Here is an 18,747-nt window from a genome sequence, read left to right on the forward strand (position 1 = left end):
CACACACACACACACACACACACACACACACACACACACACACACACGCACGAAAGGAGTTAGTTTATTTTTTTCTGAAAAAATACTGAACAAAAAGATAATTCTATGGGTGATTTATATTTTTCTCTCTATATTCTAAAGATTACTTTGTTTTTAGTGAAGTCTTACAATGTAGTCCAGACTAGCCTAGACTATATGCTGTAGCCAAGCTGGCCTCAGATTCCCTGAGATCCCCCCTACTGTGGGTTCCAAATGGTGAGATTGCAGGCATCTGACTTAGTGAAGTTAATTGATAGCCAAGATATAGAAAATTTGTCTAATACCCATTATTGATATACTTATTACATCAATTTTAAATCAGAAATAATACTTTCTAGCTAATTGGCTAAATTTTCTAGTCTCTTTTTATAATTGAGTCTGACCATACAATCAGTTTGGATTAATTAGTGTAATTGAAACTGGTGTGTGGTACATCTCAAAAAAAAAAAAAAAAACCGATATGCTCTTCTGGTTCTTTAATTTTATCTTAATGAAAATGTGGTAACTTGAGTTCTGATAATTGTATTGGACCTTGAGGATACAGGGAAAGCAAAGCAAGTGTTGGAATTATCCTTGGTTCCTTTGGAGCTACCACAACGCCAGCTTCATCACTCTTTCATCTTCTGACTTTTGAATATGAATAGAAAATAAAATTCTGCCTTGCTTAAGCCAACTGTAGTTTTTATTTCTTCATTGCATGGAACCAATCCAGTTTTGCTTTTACCTTTGAGATGAGTCTTTTGATGGCTTTTTGTTTCTCTACAGCATTACATTCTTTTAAGTCTATTTTTCATACTCACAGAGTACCCACTGCACAGCAGACACATAGCCAGGGCTCAGCCAAATAGTGTCTAGCATCTGAAGCTTGCTGTCTAATGAAAGTACAAGGAATAATCTTTGTTTTCTATTTTTACTACCTTTTCCCTCTTTCCTGACCTCACTGAATTGTGACCCCTATATATTCTTTAATTCATGCCTTCAAGTCAGAGTAAGAGGCCATATAACTTTATTATTTCCTGGGATGACTTTCAAAAGTCTTTGACACATGTGACTTTCAGAATAAGGAGTCTGTAACTCTGACTTTCTTTCCGCCATAAGATTTCAGACAATTCTAGATGGAATATTAGTTTCAGCAGCCAACTGTCTTTAATTTGGGGCATTCTTCCTTGGTCCACTGAGATGTCTGAGGACCTGTGTGGGTGTTTGTATGTGTGTGTGTTCTGTGTGTGTGCATGCATGTGTGTGTATGTATTCATGTTTGTGTGTGTGCACCCACTGGTGCTTATATGCAGACACAGGCATGAATACTGGTTGTGTGCTCTCTTTGTGATTTACCATGGGTTAGGATTGCTTTTGTCTGTACTAGGCTTGCTAAAAATCCATATTTGTTCCTTAATTGCCTCTTTATTGCCTTTAGCCATTTTATGGCATTCTTAATTAGTTATTCCCTAACTCACCAATTGTCAGAGTGATTGCTCAAGACCACTCTTTCACTCAGGTACATGTCAGATCTCCTGGAGATGCTATGGAAGCTGTCCTTGTAATTGACTTTATTGGCTGTGTGGTCTTCAGAAGCACAAAAGATAGATCTGCCTAACCCATTGATTGGTGCCCTCCTCCTTCACAGAGGCTGTAACTTTCCTGTGACTCTTCATGCCTTTGTTGTTCCTGTTTCTTTCATACTCTGCCTTTTAAGCTCAAGCCCCTTTTCCTCTCTCTCCCCTGCATCCCCTTTGTTCTTTATTCTTCGGATGTTGCTTAGGATTGTAATGACTTTTTTAAAGTTTTTTTTTCTTTTTTTACAATTTATTCATTATAAATCCCGATTGAAGCCCCCTCCCTTAACTCCCTTAACTCCCCTAGTCCCATACTCCCTCCCTCTTCCTTCCACTCCCTCCCCTTAGTCCACTGAAAGGGGGAGTTCTCCTCCTCTGCCATCTGCCCATAGCTTATCAAGTCTCATCAGGACTGCCTGGATCCTCTTCCTCTGTGGCCAGTGCAAACCATGGTTTTTCTAATGTATTTTCTGCAGAACAAGCAGAACAGAGTTGGTGCAGTGCCTTCATGGAGACTAGACCTTTGCATTTCATATTTCACTGCCCCAGAGTAATTTTTTATGTAGTTGCTCACTTGATTTTGGATCTATGTTTTGCTAATTTATTTATCTCACTAAGGACCCTTCTAGAGATTTCACTATGGCTCAGGGTAAAGCCCAAGAATATGTCTTTTCCAAATAACAAATTAGTGCATGTAAGAGCCGATATTTTGGCCATGAAAGCAACCCAAGAGAGAACAGTTGAAGTTTACTTTAAAGACAAAGTAATTTATTGACTTTAGAAAGCTTAGCCCAGTCTGAAACAATCTGAAAGAACCACTGGCACTGGCTGTTAAGTGGAAGAAATAATAAATCTCAGCTATTGGCACAGACATTAAGTGTCTTGATATGCAGAGCCACAGTCTGATAATATTGCTAAATTTGGGTTCATCATGACAGGATATTGAGAAATCCATGAAATTTATGACATATGAGGGCAATGTGATATGTCACAAAATTGATGAAAATATCCATCCAGTTTGAATGATGTTACAAAAACTGCCAGCAAAGAAAAAGGAGTCCAGAGTTCAGGGCAGAGGAGTGGAAGCTTCAGAAACAGTGAGTAGCTCGCTGCCACAGTACTATCTAAACATCATTGTCCTCCTCCAGGAGGGGATAAGCAGCGGAGAGAGATGTGCAAACAGCTGCGGGGTTTGTCCTTTTAGTGAACGCCAGAGATGTTCAGTCCTGAATCCTTGCTTGCTTATGTTCCATAGTCGCTGTCTGGTGTTAGCATTAGGTATTTGGCTTGCATTTCATGGTGTTTTCTTCTTGGGCACCTGTATCTATTTCTCCCCACTGCGGAGTCCTATAGTCCTTCTTCTTTAGATATTGAGTCGGTTTGGATGGGAGGCTAGTGACTATGAATTTGCTTGTTTAGTGGTGGGTATGCTTGGATGCCTGTACGATCACGCCTTGCTACAGTGCACACACAGTGACACCGAAACAGTTTGCTTCTTTGACTATGGTCAGACGGTAGCAGCCTTCAGAACAAGGCTTTCTCCTTTACTTTGGAGTTTCTGCCCTTTTCATCATGTTGCCCAAAGCATGTGAATGATGAGACTCTTCTGCTTTGATCAATGGAGACAAAGATGATTTCCAGTCCTGGGTGAGTGCATGGATTGTTTCATGTAGGCCCTTCATCTGGTGTTTCCCCAGAATTCAGGCTTTTTTTTTCTTTGCTTCTATGGACTCAGTGAGCCCCTTTATAGCTCTCTAGGGTTCTATGTCTGCAGCTTCCCCTTTTAGCGCTCTGCCCTGTGAATATTAGTTACCATGGTTTCCCTGACAACAAGCCCAGCCTCCTCCCAGCTGGGAGAACATTGGTATTGCATGGTACCTGGATCCCCACCCCTGAGCTTGCAACCTTGAACAATCTTCAGTCAATAAGGTTCAGTGCTGTGCAGTTCACCTTATTTGTTACCTTGTCTCAGGGCCAACTGGCTACTTGATATCCAATAGCTGAATGCTATATTTTTCTTTCTTTTTCTTTTTTTTTAAAGAATAGTTGTTTGGAATATGTGTAAAGATTGCAAACTGTTTCAAGTGTCTAGTCTCTTTTTTTCCATTTTTTTAATATGTACCTAATAATATTTTTTTATTAATTACACTTTATTCATTTTGTATCCCCCCATAAGCCCCTCCCTCCTCCCCTCCCAATCCCACCCTCCCTCCCCTTTCTGCATGCATGCCACTCCCCAAGTCCACTGATAGAGGAGGTTCTCCTCTCCTTTCTGATCTTAGTCTATCAGTTCTCATCAAAAGTGGCTGCACTGTCCTCTACTGTGGCCTGATAAGGCTGCTCCCCCCTCAGGGGGAAGTGATCAAAGAGCAGGCCAATCAGATTATGTCAGAGGCAGTCCCTCTTCCCATTACTATGTAACCCACTTGGACACTGAACTGCCATAGGCTACATCTGTGCAGGGGTTCTAGGTTATCTCCACGAATAGTCCTTGGTTGGAGTATGGGTCTCTGGGAAGTTCCCTGTGTTCAAATTATCTTGTTCTGTTGCTCTCCTTGTGGAGTTCCCATCCCCTCCAGCTCTTACTATTTCCCACTTCTTACATAGAATTCCATTCACTCTGCCCATCAGTTGGCCATCAGGCTCAGCATCTGCTTTGACGGTCTATACTGCAGAAGCTTTCAGAGGCCCTCTGTGGCAGGTTTCAAGGTTGTTTCCTGTTTTCTTCTGGCTTTCAGAGGCCCTTTGTAGCAGGTTCTGAGGTTGTTTCCTATTTTCTTTTTCTTCTGATGTCCATCCTCTTTGCCTTTCAGGATGGGGATTGAACATTTTAGTTAGGGTCCTCTCTTTTGCTTAGTTTGTTTAGATGTACAGCTTTTAGTGGGTTTATTCTATATTGTATGTTTATATGAGTGAGTATATACCATGCATGTCTTTTTGCTTCTGGGACAACTCACTCAGGATGATCCTTTCCAGGTCCCAGCATTTACCTGCAAATTTCATGATTTCCTTATTTTTCATTGCTGAGTAATACTCCATTGTATAGATGTACCACAGTTTCTGCATCCATTCTTCAGTTGAGGGGCATCTGGGTTGGGAGATCAAGTGGATACAGATGGGAAAGGAAGAAGTCAAATTATCACTATTTGCAGATGATATGATAGTATATATGAGTGACCCCAAAAACTCTACCAGGGAACTCCTACAGCTGATAAACACCTTCAGCAAAGTCGCCAGATACAAAATTAACTCAAAAAAATCAGTAGCACTCCTGTATACAAAAGAAAAAAGGGCTGAGAAAGAAATTAGAGAAACAACACCGTTCACAATAGCCACAAATGACATAAAGTACCTTGGTGTAACCCTAACCAAGGAAGTCAAAGACTTGTATGAAAAAAATTTCAAGTCTCTGAAGAAAGAATTAAAGGAAGATATGAGAAGATGGAAAGATCTCCCATGCTCATGGCTTGGCAGGATTAACATAGTAAAAATGGCCATCTTACCAAAAGCAATCTACAGATTTAATGCAATTCCCATCAAATTGCCAACACAATTCTTTACAAACCTAGAAAGAAAAATTCTCAACTTTGTATGGAATAACAAGAAGCCGAGAATTGCTAAAACAATCCTCTACAATAAAAGATCTTCTGGAGGTATCTCCATCCCTGATCTCAAGCTGTACTATAGAGCAACAGTTATAAAAACTGCATGGTACTGGCATAGAAACAGAATGGTGGATCAATGGAATCGAACAGAAGACCCAGAAATAAACCCACACACTTACGGACACCTGATTTTTGACAAAGATGCCAAAACCATACAATGGAAAAAAGATAGCATCTTCAACAAATGGTGCTGGTCCAACTGGATGTCTACATGTAGAAAAATGAAAATAGATCCATACTTATCACCCTGCACAAAACTGAAGTCCAAGTGGATCAAAGACCTCAACATAAAATCAGACACATTAAATTGGCTAGAAAAAAAAGTGGGGAATACCCTAGAACCCATTGGTACAGGAGAAAACTTCCTGAACAGAACACCAACAGCACAGGCTCTAAGAGCAACAATCAATAAATGGGACCTCATGAAATTGAAAAGCTTCTGTAAAACAAAGGACACCGTCATCAAAACAAAGCGACTGCCTACAGATTGGGAAAGAATCATCACCAACCCTTTATCTGACAGAGGACTCATATCCAATATATATAAAGAACTAAACAAGCTGAAAAGCAATAAACCAAGTAATCCACTTAAAAAATGGGGAACAGAGCTAAAGAGAGAATTCTCTGTAGAGGAATATCGAATGGCAGAGAAGCACTTAAAGAAATCCTCAACCTCATTAGCCATTAGGGAAATGCAAATCAAAACAACCCTGAGATTTCACCTTACACCCATCAGAATGGCCAAGATGAAAAACTCAAGGAACAACACGTGCTGGAGAGGTTGTGGAGAAAGGGGAACTCTTCTCCACTGCTGGTGGGAATGTAAACTGGTACAACCACTCTGGAAATCAATCTGGCACTTTCTCAGACAACTAGGAATAGCGCTTCCTCAAGATCCAGCCATACCACTCCTAGGCATATACCCAAAAGAGGCACAAGTACACAAAAAGGACATTTGCTCAACCATGTTTGTAGCAGCTTTATTTGTAATAGCCAGAAGTGTCTAGTCTCTTAATCCCTCTGCTTCATTCATGTTTTAGAACAGGTCAGTCCCCTGTGTCAGGTCTTTGCCCAGCAGGAATCTTGCCTCAGTGTCCCAATATCTGAGGAGTATTAAAGAGGTAGTAACCTCAGCCCAAATGATACAATGTGCCGCACTATGCTGTTATAGTTATCCCCCCACTCAGACATAGGCTTACCTTGGATCAGTACTTCATTCACTCATTCATTCACCCATCTATTGGTGAATCTATTCAGTATTGGCTAAGAACCTGCTTTTTTGTTTGTTTTTGGTTTTTGGCAACTGTTTTCATTAAACTCGATTATTGTAGAATGGTAGGGAGCCAGATGGGTATGAGAACTTCATCTTGGAAGCCTAAGTTCTAGTGGAAAACAGTAAATGATCTATAGGATTAAAATTGTGATGCATGCCATGAAGGAGAATCCCAAGAAAATTACAGGATGGGATATACCTCACCTGAAAATCAGAAAGATTTCTCTGTGGGTGTGACACGCAAGTTGAGACTTTCTAAGAAAAAAGATGTGGGTAGGACACTTTTTGATATAGAGCAATAGTGTGCTAAAATTCTTTTTTTATATTCAACATAAACTCCGTAAATTCCAATCATAAAAATTCCCTATTAAGACCAGTTGTGATTAAGATTTTAGTTGCAAGGAGGGACATCAAAATATCAAATGTACATATAATTTGGTAACTCACCAGACATAGATTAGGATTTGAAGATTAAATATTAATAGTAACTTATTTTAGATTGTGGAACTCTGATTTTTTTATACTGTTTGGACTCAAGATTTTCTGACATGAAAATCTATATTCTATATGCTACTTTTATTATTAGACCAACAATGAAAGCAAGAAGGGAAAAGTAAGAGGTAAAAAAAAAAGCAGTATAACTTGACAAGGGGAATCATTCGAGTATCACGCAGTGACATTAGGTATTGTCCTGTGGCAAGACACCAGCATTCTCAAAGATGCACTGTCAGGCATACAGTGGGCCACATTACTGAGCAGAGAGATGGTAAGTTCAGAGGAGGGTCTTGATTTTCAACCCCTGTGAAGTGTAAAGCCTGCTACTGTGACAGGTCTTAAAGGCACAGGCACACGCAATAGGTAAACCGGTCCTGAGCCTGCAGGTGACTGCTCACACCTTCCCACAGGTATGGTTGCTTTGACATGGAAATGATTCTCCAGTCCTGGAAGAATTGTGTCATAGGGAAATGTCATAAGGAAAGGAAATGGGCAACAGCTTTGGATTACTTTAATGCTTTAAAATTTTCTATTATACAGATTTACACAGTGTTTTTCCAGGAATATATTTAATATGCTTTAAGCAAAATAAGAAGAAACTTGTATTTGTCTTTTAGAGCCTGATTTAATTCACTTGGCATGATTCCCTTTACTTGTGTCCATTTTCCTGTAAATGGCACAGCTTCATTCTCTTTTATAGATGAAAAATTTCCAGTGTATATTATCAATTACATTGTCTTTGTCTAATCCTCTGCTGTTGACCATCCTCTACCTAGCTATTGTAAAAGGTTTTGCAATAAACAGTGATGTACAAGCATCTCAGTGATATGGGAGTGAAAGTTCTTCAGGTAAATACTGAAAAGAGGTTTATATGGGTCATATGCTAGTCTATTTTTAAGTTAAAACATTAAATCAAATACAATTACATCATTTCTTCCTTTCCTTTTTTCCCCTAAGCCCTCCCATGTAACTCTCCCTTACTCCTTCTAGAAATGGATTATTTTTATTTATTTATTTGTTCTTTTACTTAAGTTGTGTGTACATGTTTATATCTAAATGCATGAATACAACTGGCTCCTCCCACCTAGTGTTACTGAATGTATATCATTTTATGGCTAACCATTTAGCATTGAATAACCAGCTAGGGTGCTCATCCTTGGGGGAGACTATTTCTCCTAGCCTTAACCTTTCCTAATTGTCTGTAGTTCTTTGTCTGCTCCTAGCAATAGAAGGGGATAATTGCAGAAAATCACTATCAAAGTACAGAAAACAAGTGATCATGGGGCATATCTAGAATACAATTCCTTTACCCAGGTCTCAGAGAACAAAGAGGAAGAGGGGGCAGAAAGATTGTATGATCCAGAGGACCAGGAAAGCATCCATAAAATTGTGTCCTAGAAATGACAGAGAAGTTTTAGTCAAGTTGTCTCAACAGTATAGCTGCCTAAACAAGATCTGGACAAGGACCAACCCCAAATGACATGATGATGATGATGTAGAATAGAGAAATGAAGCCCCATCTATTCGTCAATAGTATTTATTTATTTATTTATTTATTTATTTATTTATTTATTTATTTATTTATTAGAACTCCCATAATGATGTCCATATTGATTGGGTAGTTTATCAACAACAGCAGCATATAAAAAAGGTTCTCTTTTGTCCCACTTTGTCCCAGCATGTGTTGTTCATTCTTTTTAAAACTTAAAAATTATTTACCTCTCTCTCTCTCTCTCTGTGTGTGTGTGTGTGCATGTGCCTTGGTGCGTGAATGGAGGACAGCAGACAACTTGCCAGCGTTGGCTCTCTTCTATCATGTAGGTTAAAGGTATTGAGCTCAGGTTGTCAAGATTGGTGTTTACCCACTGAGCCATATTGACGGCCCCGTTAATTTTCTTGATGACTGCCATTATAACTATTTTAAGATGGAATCTCAATGTAGTTTTGATTTGCATTTCTCTCATTAGCAGTGATTGTGAATATTTTTTGTTGACTATTTGTACCTCATCATTTGAAAACTGTCTGCTCATTTTATTAGTCTATTTTGATGTTTATTTTATTGAATTCTTCGTATATTCTAGGTGCTACTCTCCTATCAGGTATATAGCTAACAAAGATTTCTCCCATTCTGGAGGCTATGCACTCAATTCACTATGTCCATTACTGCACAAAAACCCTTTAAAACCACTGTTTGTGGTATTCCCTGAGCAAGTAGAGCCTATTCAAAGAGTGATTGTGTGTGTGTGTATGTGTGCATGTGTTCTTGAAGTTCTTTTCCAACTCTTCTATCAGTTTCAGTGTTTCAGATCTTACATGAAGGTGTTTGTTTTATTTTTTTCTTTTTGATGTTTATTCTTATTTCATGTACATTGGTGATTTGTCTGCATGTGTGAAGGAGTTGGAACTACTGGAACAGGAGTTATAAACAGTTGTGAGCTGCCCTATGAGTGCTGGGGATTCCCAGGTCCTCTGGAAGAGCAGCCAGCGCTTTTAACTGCTGAGCAGTCTCTCCAGCCCCTGGTGTGTGGTTCATTTGTAGTTGATCTTTATACAGTGAGTGGTAGGGATATTATTTCGTTCTTCTCCATGGAATACAGTTTCCCCAGCTCCATTTATTGAAGCGTCTCTTTTCTCCTTAATATATTTTTGGCACCTTTGTCAAAAATCAGGTGGCTGTAGCTGAGTGCATTTCTTTCTGGATCTTCTGTTCTATTGATATAAGTATCTGTTTTTTTTTTTTTTTTGTTTTTTGTTTTTTTTTTTTGGCCAGTAACATGCTGTTTTTATTACTGTGGCTCTGTAGTACAACTTGAAATCAGGTATAGTGATAGCTCTGTTATTGGTCTTTTTGCTCAAGACTGCTTTGGCTATTTGGGGCCTCTTGAACTTCCACATGAAATTTAAGATTAATTTTTTTTTTCAATTTTTGTGAAGAATGGCCTTGGGATTTTGATGCGGATTTTACTGAATCTGTAGAATACTTTCATAGTATGGCAGTTATTCTGATTTTAATTCTTCCACTCCATGTATCCTCCCCTTTCTAAATAAAACTCCTTTTAGTAAGAAACATGACTTTTCAAAGTTTAGAGTTGTGAACCTACACACATCTCTTTAGAATTCTGCATTCAGATCTCTTTGTAGGTCTAAAGAGAGAAATATGGGAGCAATTTGAAGTTGGGACTATTTGCTTATTGTTTGTGAAGGAAGTGATACATGGCTTGTGTTGTTTTAACTTGGATTTTTGTAAACTTTGTTAAGGTATAAATGGTTATACATTAAGAAACATATTAAATGAACATAATATGATGAATTTTGACATTTATTCATATTCACAAAATCTTTATTGCAATCAAAACAATGAGCGTATCTATGAGTTGCGAAGTTCCTGCATCAATTCTTGTATGTTGTTGTGGGAACACTTGAGACACTGCTCCGAATAATTGTAAGTGCAGAGTATATTGTCAAACATGATTTCTCTCTTGTACGTCAAATCTGCAGCATTTACTCTTTTTGTGAATGAAGCTTCAAATTCCCTGAGCCCTTTTGTTTTCTCAGAAATTCCCTTCTGTGTTCTGCACCTATGAGTCCGAGTAGTGTCGATACTTTCTATGAGTGGAGTTTTCCAGCCTTTGTTCTTGTGTAATTTGCTTATTATTCATGTTTGTGGCATTTATAGAAACAGTATTTGTGATTCATAGATAAGAGTTGGCTGAAAGTACTCAGCTTGAAAAGGGTTTTGTAAATTCTTATTCACATGTACAAATACGCAATGGCTGTCATTTGAAGAACACTTAAATATTGGTAGATTTTGGTAATGGAAACAGAATCAAGAGTTACATCTTACAGCTCACTGGGCTGCTGAAATGAGCAGAAGATTGCCCATCTTTACCTCAAATCTTTACCAAAAATTATGAAATCCATTATTTTATATAAAAAGGCTATTTAGTAAATATTGTTTATTTAAAAAAAGAAAATTGACAGAATTTAAAAATTGAGGTGGTGAAATACAAAATTCATAATTTTGAATAAAGAGCTCCATGTCAGTTAGTACATTTACAATGTAGATTCATAACCTCATTTTTTAAACTTCTTTATCATCCTCAAAGGAAACCAATGACCATTAGAGCAATCCCTTTTTTTGTGTGTGTCTTTCCCCTAAACAACTGCTAGCCACCAATATACTTTCTGTTTTTATGGATTTAGCCATTCTGTCTTCTCTATATAAGTAACACAATATAGCATGTGACTCTTTTCTTTTGGCTATTTCACTTAGTAAAAATGCAAGACCCCAAACTATAAAGTTGCTAGAAAGCAACATGGAAAAGCTATATTCCATTGGTTTAGAGATAAATTATTTGGATATTAATTCAAAGGCATGGGGTGGGGCATAATGGACAAATGGGATTGTGTAAAATTTGAGACTTCTCAAAGAAAAGGAAATAACAGAGTGAACAAAGCCTACAAAATGGTTGAAAATATTATATACTAAATATCTGACAAGGAGTTAATATTGAGAATTCATGGAAAACTGAAACAACTAAATAGCAAGAAAATAAATGATCCCATTAAAATGGGCAAATGACCTGTATAGTCATTTCTCAACAGAAGACATAAATGTCAAAAAGGTATATGAAAAAATGTTTATGATCACTAATCATTAGGAAAATACAAATTAAAGACACAATGAGACATTGCCTCCTACTTGTTAGGAGGATGACAGATGGTCAGTCACTGTTGATAAGGAGGTGGGGGAAGGGAAACACTGCATAGTGTTGTTGGAAATGAAAATTAATATGACCACTATTGAAAACAGTATGGAAATTTTTGAAAAATTAAATAAAACTATAACTATCACTCCTAGTAAATATCTAGTAATCTCACTCCTGGAAGTGAAGTCAGTAGGTCAAAGAATTATCCACACCACTGTTGATTGGCATATTTTTCACTGAAAGCCAAGATATGAAATCAACTTCAGTGTCCATCAGGTGCTGCATGAATAAAAAGTACTTTTCAGCTATGAAGGAAAACAATCCTGTAATTCAGCACAAATGTTGGTAAGCTTGGAAGAGACTGGGTTAAGTGAAATCAGCAGGGCACCAAATGGAAGATACCAGATTGTCTCATTTGTTTGTAGAATCTAAACAAGTTGACCTCACAATGAAGACCAACTATATGATGTAGGTACTTTTCTCATATTAGTAAGCATCCCAAGATGGTGGCAACAGACCATTGGTCAAGCATTTGTATTCTCTAAGTACGGAGCCTTGTGCAGTTCCACAAACTGCAGAGACACAGAGTTATTTTCTACTGAGGTCCCCACATCCACTGCTGGCATTGAGCAACGATGTCTTCAAGATGCTCCAAGGCCATATGGCTGGTTGTAGCTGCCTGAAGAACCATGCAGGAGAGTGGACTGTCATGGAACTGTTTTTTGAGCTGACAGTGCAGTAGCAAAGAGATTTACTCCTCTTACTTTATTTAACACAATTCTTTTACTGTACATTCATTTACTTATTTTCTGTATGTGCATGTATGTATGTGTGTGGGTACACTACCAAAGTGTGTGTTTTTATGTGGATTCATGTGCTATGGTGTGTGTGTGTGTGTGTGTGTGTGTGTGTGTGTATCAGAAGACAACCTGCAGGAGTTGGTTCCCTCCTTCTACTGTGTGAGTACCAAGAGTAAGCTAAGGTTGTCAGACTTGCTAACCGGTACTCTAGCTCACTGATCCATCTTGCTGGCCCTATTTGTTTTTGTTGAAAAATAGATTATAACTAGAGTAAATGCTGCAAAAGCGGCATGTATGTACTGCTCTGACACTATACAACAAGAAGACCTACAGTATTTCAATGGTTGCACACGTCAATAAAGGTTAGTCTTACAAAAGAAATGTAGTTTGATTTCAAAGATAACTGTTCCGTCTTAACACTCTTCCTGCATTGTCCATCTACATTAGGGTTTGAAGATTTGAGACACCAGCTTTGTTTTCTCTAAATAAGAACTTGTTTACATCTAAATACGAACTCACTGGTAGACATTAGTTGTTTTTGTGTTTTTTTTTTTTTTTTTTTAAATTTCGGATGTCCTAAAATGACCTTTTATGCCACCATTTGTCTAGTATCTCACTTTGAACACACTGAGCTGGTTATTATTGCTTTTTCAGTTACTTTTAATTTATGACAAAGAGCACACCAACTCAGGAGAGAGTGTGCCATCCACATGGCAGCAGTGGAGGAAATGAGAGGTGAGGAATGTTGCTGAAGAAAGGAGAAGACATGGGTGACTGTGTAGACAGAAGTAAAACAAGCTGAGAGGAGAGGAAGAGAAAGAAGAAGGATGGATTTCGAAGGAGACAGATGAGTTTCAGGAGAGATGAACTCAGATGTGACAATGCCTCATTCTCTTAGCAGAGGACAACACAAACTCATTTTCCATTTCTATCCATGTATTTCCCCACCCATGGTCTGTCTACGCATGGTGCATCACAGCATAAATAGTGTACCCTATGGGATGTCTTAAGCAAGGTAAATCTCCTCTGAAGGGTGAAGAGTGAGCATTTGATGCTTCAAATAAGCTTTCTCTTTGTTGAGATGGGGATTTGAATTTCTGTTTAGTTGATCCAGATTGCTGGCTTGATTGGATTGGTAAGTACTTAAAACATTAGCAAAACACACATCTGAATGTAATTAATAAAAGGGGGAAGACTGACTCGGAAGGTAGGCTACACCATATTATGAAGACATAAATGGAATAGGAAGGGAAAAGGAGAAAGTCTCCCTCACACTTTCTGCTTCCCAATTTCATAATACAAGCAGTTCTGGAACTCCTCATTCTCCCCTTCCTGACCTCAAACAAGTCCTTCTGCAGCAGATGGGATACTCATGACTTGTTATAGCAACAAATGTCTCACTGACACAGGGACAAGCTACCTCTTCCTCATGTTGTTTATGTTTGTAAAGGCATATTTGAAAATACTGGTGCATTCTTTTTAATCTGTGAATCTTAGTACTTTTTTTCTGAAAAATATAAACAACAATTTTTGTTGAGCCAGCAATCTATCTTGGAGATGTCACTGGCTGCTATCATCCCTGTGAAGTTGGCAAAAGGAATTTGAAACATTTTTTTCCTAAATATAAACTCTGTATTTAGAATGCCTAGTGCCTATGAACAATTTTTGTATCTTTATACATAAAATTTCAGTTTTTTTCTTTCTTTTTTTAAAAGAGATTTATCTATTTATTTATAGACATGAGCACACACCTGCATGATCAAAGACGACATCAGATCACATTATAGATGGTTGTGAGCCATAGGTGGTTGCTGGGAATTGAACTCAGGACCTCTCTGGAAGAACAGACAGCATTCTTAACCACTGAGCCATTTCTCCAGCCCCCAGCATTTTCACTGTTATTCATGAGCAGAGGAATGGAGGGAGAGAGAAAGATTATTGAAATTCAAAGGTTGATTATTTACCTACTGAAGGAGAAGAGAGCAATGGGGATCCCCCCCCAAAAAAATTGACTTGAGTTCCACATGATTCTAATTTGAAAGATTGATTAGTTAGTTAGTTATGGCTGTTATAAAAATAACAGTAGACAGTGGGCATAAACACCAGTAGTGGATTGTTTTTTGCAGTCTGAAAGCTGGCACTCACAGAGCAAGCTAGTGGAAATTTTGTGTGTGGGCTTCAAAAAAGAAGGCTGTCATGGCTTCATTCCTCAGCTTGTAAGTGGTGTCTTTTCTCTCTTTTTCTGTCCTCAGACCCTTCTGTCCTTTATCTATATGTCTGTCTCCAGAATTCTCCCTTTCTGAGGACATTGGTCATATTGGATTGAGAACGACACTGTTCATGTTGGATTGAGTCCATCCTTAATGCCTTTATTCATTTATTTGCTTTAATTAGATGATTTTTGTCATGACTTCATCTCTAATACCACCCACATTCCAAGGTGTTTGATATTAGAACTTCTACATGCACATTTTTGGGGGGACACTGTTTAGCCTATAATAGTATACCACACATGGTAACCTGAGTTTTTTTTTTAAAGAGTTTTAAAGCTTATTATTTTGAAATTATTCTGTTGAGGCCATAGGTTAAAACTAAGGTCAAGGTTCTTCATACAACTAATGATATAATTTTAGAAGATACTGACATAGATGAAAGAAGGGAATCTAGAAGCCAGGACATGGATCAGAGGGAGGGATAGTCTTCTGTGTGGTTGTAGAAACATACCGAACCTACAGTGTTGGGATGAGGCAGAATCTGTGCTTTCGAGGCAGGAAGTCAGACAAGGTGTAACTTTAGGACATGTTATAAATGAAGAGCATAGGAGCCATGAACTCAGAGCATCAACATGTAGTGTCAGGAAGGAATTAATATTGTAAAATTTTCTTCTTCTTTGTCTAAAATTGTAGTATTTTCATAAAAACCAATTAAGCTGAATATCAGAGGCATTTACCAACACCCACCACAAAAGTTATGGCTGGTGTGTCCACACTTGTTTGCAGGAAAAAGTATCTGCCTGTAAGCAGCAAGAAGATAGAGCTGTGTGCGTGTCCACCTTGCTCATCAGTGCATCTTTCAAACCGATATTAATAAGGAATGGAAACTCCCTGTTACATGTCCATTCAGTGCTATGCTGTGTAGCAGGAATGCCAGACACAGCATCCAGGATCAGTGGTTGACTTTTGATATATCTCTAGGTATCCATGAGTCTAAATGTTAGCCATTTACTTGCTTGTTTCCATCTCTAGTTTCTTGATGGGGTCTTTCCCGGGCAGTAAGATGTTCTATCTGTCTTTCTGCTATTCCTTTGATCCTCATCCTCCTCCTCCTCCTCCTCCTCCTCCTCCTCCTCATGGATAAATCGATACTTTTCTTTGCTTACCTTCTAAGAAAACGAATGAGATTGCTACCGGGCATCCCTGAGACCAGATGGGGTTCTGTGTCCTTGGCTACTTAATCAAAGAATTGAAGAAGAATGCACAGTTGACAATGAAAAGCTAAATCCAAAAGAATAAAATAGAAAGAAAATGCATTGCTCCAGTAAGATGGCTCACACGCCAGTAGTTGTTTTTCACCAGTCTGGAGTGAAGAGCTTTAGGGGCAGGGATTGGCTGGGTCCTTATTCTGATTGACATATGGACTGTTAAATAACTTTGCATGATCTTTATGCATCTGAGCCACATTTCCCTTTATTTTAAGTATATGTGGCTTGTTACACATAAACATAAGATGGTAAGTATGGCTTTTTTCCCTGATGAGCCACTTGAAAGACAGATTGGTTCACAATAGCCTTTTGCCTGTCACTAGGTTTAAGCTGAACTTGCTTATCTTTTTATGTAAAGAAGCGCCTGACCACGGAGAGGAGGTGTGTGGTCTTGCTCAAATAGGAAGGGGTGTCCAAGCGGAGGTGCTTGCCCTGGTCACTGGGCTGGCCTCATGCTTTCCTGCCTCAAAGATTTTGTTTAGGAAATGTTCTTTAGGCTTTCCAAAATCATGCCCTAGCTAGAAAACAAAGAAGAAAAGGGCGTGGAGACCCAGAACTAGACTCTTGGGGACACACTGAGAAGGAAGCATGGGTGGGCATGGTTTACATTTCTAAAGGGTTTGTGGAGTCTGGGATGAAAGCTGGTTGGATGAGCTCACATCACATGTCTTTATCAACAGCGGGTCCCTTCTCACAGTTAAGTCCGTCAGCCAGACAAGTGACTCAGTTCATTTGAGTACTCTTTCTCTCCTTATATCTTAAACAATATGGCAACTGGCAGTGATCAGGGATAACGGCAGACAAGGAAAGGATCACTCCAAATAAAATACTAACTAACAGAGCTCTGCCGTGTAAGTGGCTTGATGCATGGTAAATTGCATTTGCAGCTGGCCAAATGGAAAGTGATATATGCTGGGCACAGGCATAATAAATACAAAGAGAGATCAATTGAACTGAACTAAAGTGGTAGGGCTTTGAAAGACGACCTAGAGTTATATCTTCCAAACATGGCTGAAAAAAAAGGACTCAATTAAAAAGTAAATTGGAAAACTATAAAGTAGCTGACACAAATACAAGGTTAAGTTTATGGAAGTTATAAATGCTAAACAGGTTCCCTCTCCAATTCCAATATCTGCCCACTCCCTGCCTCTCCTTTCGCCTTCCATTTCTTTTTATGAGTATTATTACTCAACGGGAGAACAATCAGTTATATCAAAGCTGTTCATTGCAAAGTTTGTGTCAATAATTTTTATTGAAATAGGATGAAAACAGAGGAGTTTGTGTCCACAAGCATGAATAAATAGGAACGAAAAAGCAAATTATTATGCTATCAGAGTACCAGGAGAAGCCTTTGAACTAAAGGGGAAAAAAAAGAAAAAACCTCTCTCCCCATGGAGAGAAGAGGGGATGCGCTTCATTTCAATATCTATTACAGTTATGAAAGGGCCAGACGATTCCATGGCTTTGAACAGTCTTTGTGAACAGAGCTTTGTGTCAGCCCCCGAGGCTGACAGTTCAATAAGGGCTTTGGGGTGGAGAGTGAAGGGAGGAACTCTAACTGGGGTGATCATAAGCGGCCCTTTAGGGGATTTTTATTTTAAATATAGATCTTTGTGTCCTTTTGGAATATAAACCTCGTGGGGCCTGCTGGGAGGCAGATGACAACTTACCGTTCTGATTTCAGGGCTTAGGAGTTACAGACATGTTACAGCCTAGTGCCATGGTGTTTCTGGATTGGAAAGGTGTTGAGAATGAGGGAGAGAATGCTACAAGGAAGAAAAGCAGCTCTGTCTCTTGTCTCTCTCGCTCTTAACCTCTCTCGTCTACCTTCCTACTTAGACAGGTACCAAGCCACTGGAAAATAAATTCTTCTAGACAGGGAAATGTTTTCCATTTTGTTTGGATCATCAGTTTTGTAGTACACACTGGTACCCACTATCAACAACAAGAGTGGATCCTCTTATTGTTTATTTGACTGCCACCACGTTCACACCTGACAAATTGATGGCAATCACAAGTGAGTTAAGCTGGTTAGAATCTGTTTTAAATCTCTGTCAAAAGGGTTGTGATCAAAAAAGTAATTCTGAAGACCATGTAGAATTCCTGGCCTAGGAACAACACTGCCTACACCTTCATGGCATGAGGAAAACCAAGGGGGAAGGCTTGGACCCCCTGCTTGCTGGTTGGAAACCTCAGGATGTTACAGGGACACTCGTGCCTAGCTGAGTGGGCTGAGCTTGAAGCTTAGCTGCTGTCCTCTCCAGAAAGGAAATCCAACCATTTAGTCACTGGTCAGCAGAGGAGGTAAGTTGCTCTCTTTTACCAAGCTTTTGGTCTTGTCATGTCCTATGCAAACTAGCTAGTTGAAGCATTAAAAAAAAAATCTCAATAGAGATCACTATTTACACAGAATTATATACTAATACCATTGTCATCTGACTTAGAGTAAGACACCCAGACAAGTTATATTTTAAAAATTGGTCCTGTATGTTAAAAACATTTATACAAGTTATTTTTTTAAGAACCTGTCCTGTATGTTACTTCTTCCTTTCTAGATTTTTCTGACATCTTCTGTGTGACCTTGATAGTGACCTTGATGCACCTTCGTACAGATTTTCTTTTTATTTTAATTATATGGCCGTGTGTGTTTGACTGTGTGCGCATATACATAAGTATACGCAGGTGCCCTTGGAGGAGGTGGAGCTTCAGATCGTTGTGAGCCATCTAAC

Source organism: Psammomys obesus, unplaced genomic scaffold, assembly GCF_907164565.1.
Source record: "Psammomys obesus unplaced genomic scaffold, mPsaObe1.curated_primary_1811, whole genome shotgun sequence".
Lineage (NCBI taxonomy): Eukaryota > Metazoa > Chordata > Mammalia > Rodentia > Muridae > Psammomys > Psammomys obesus.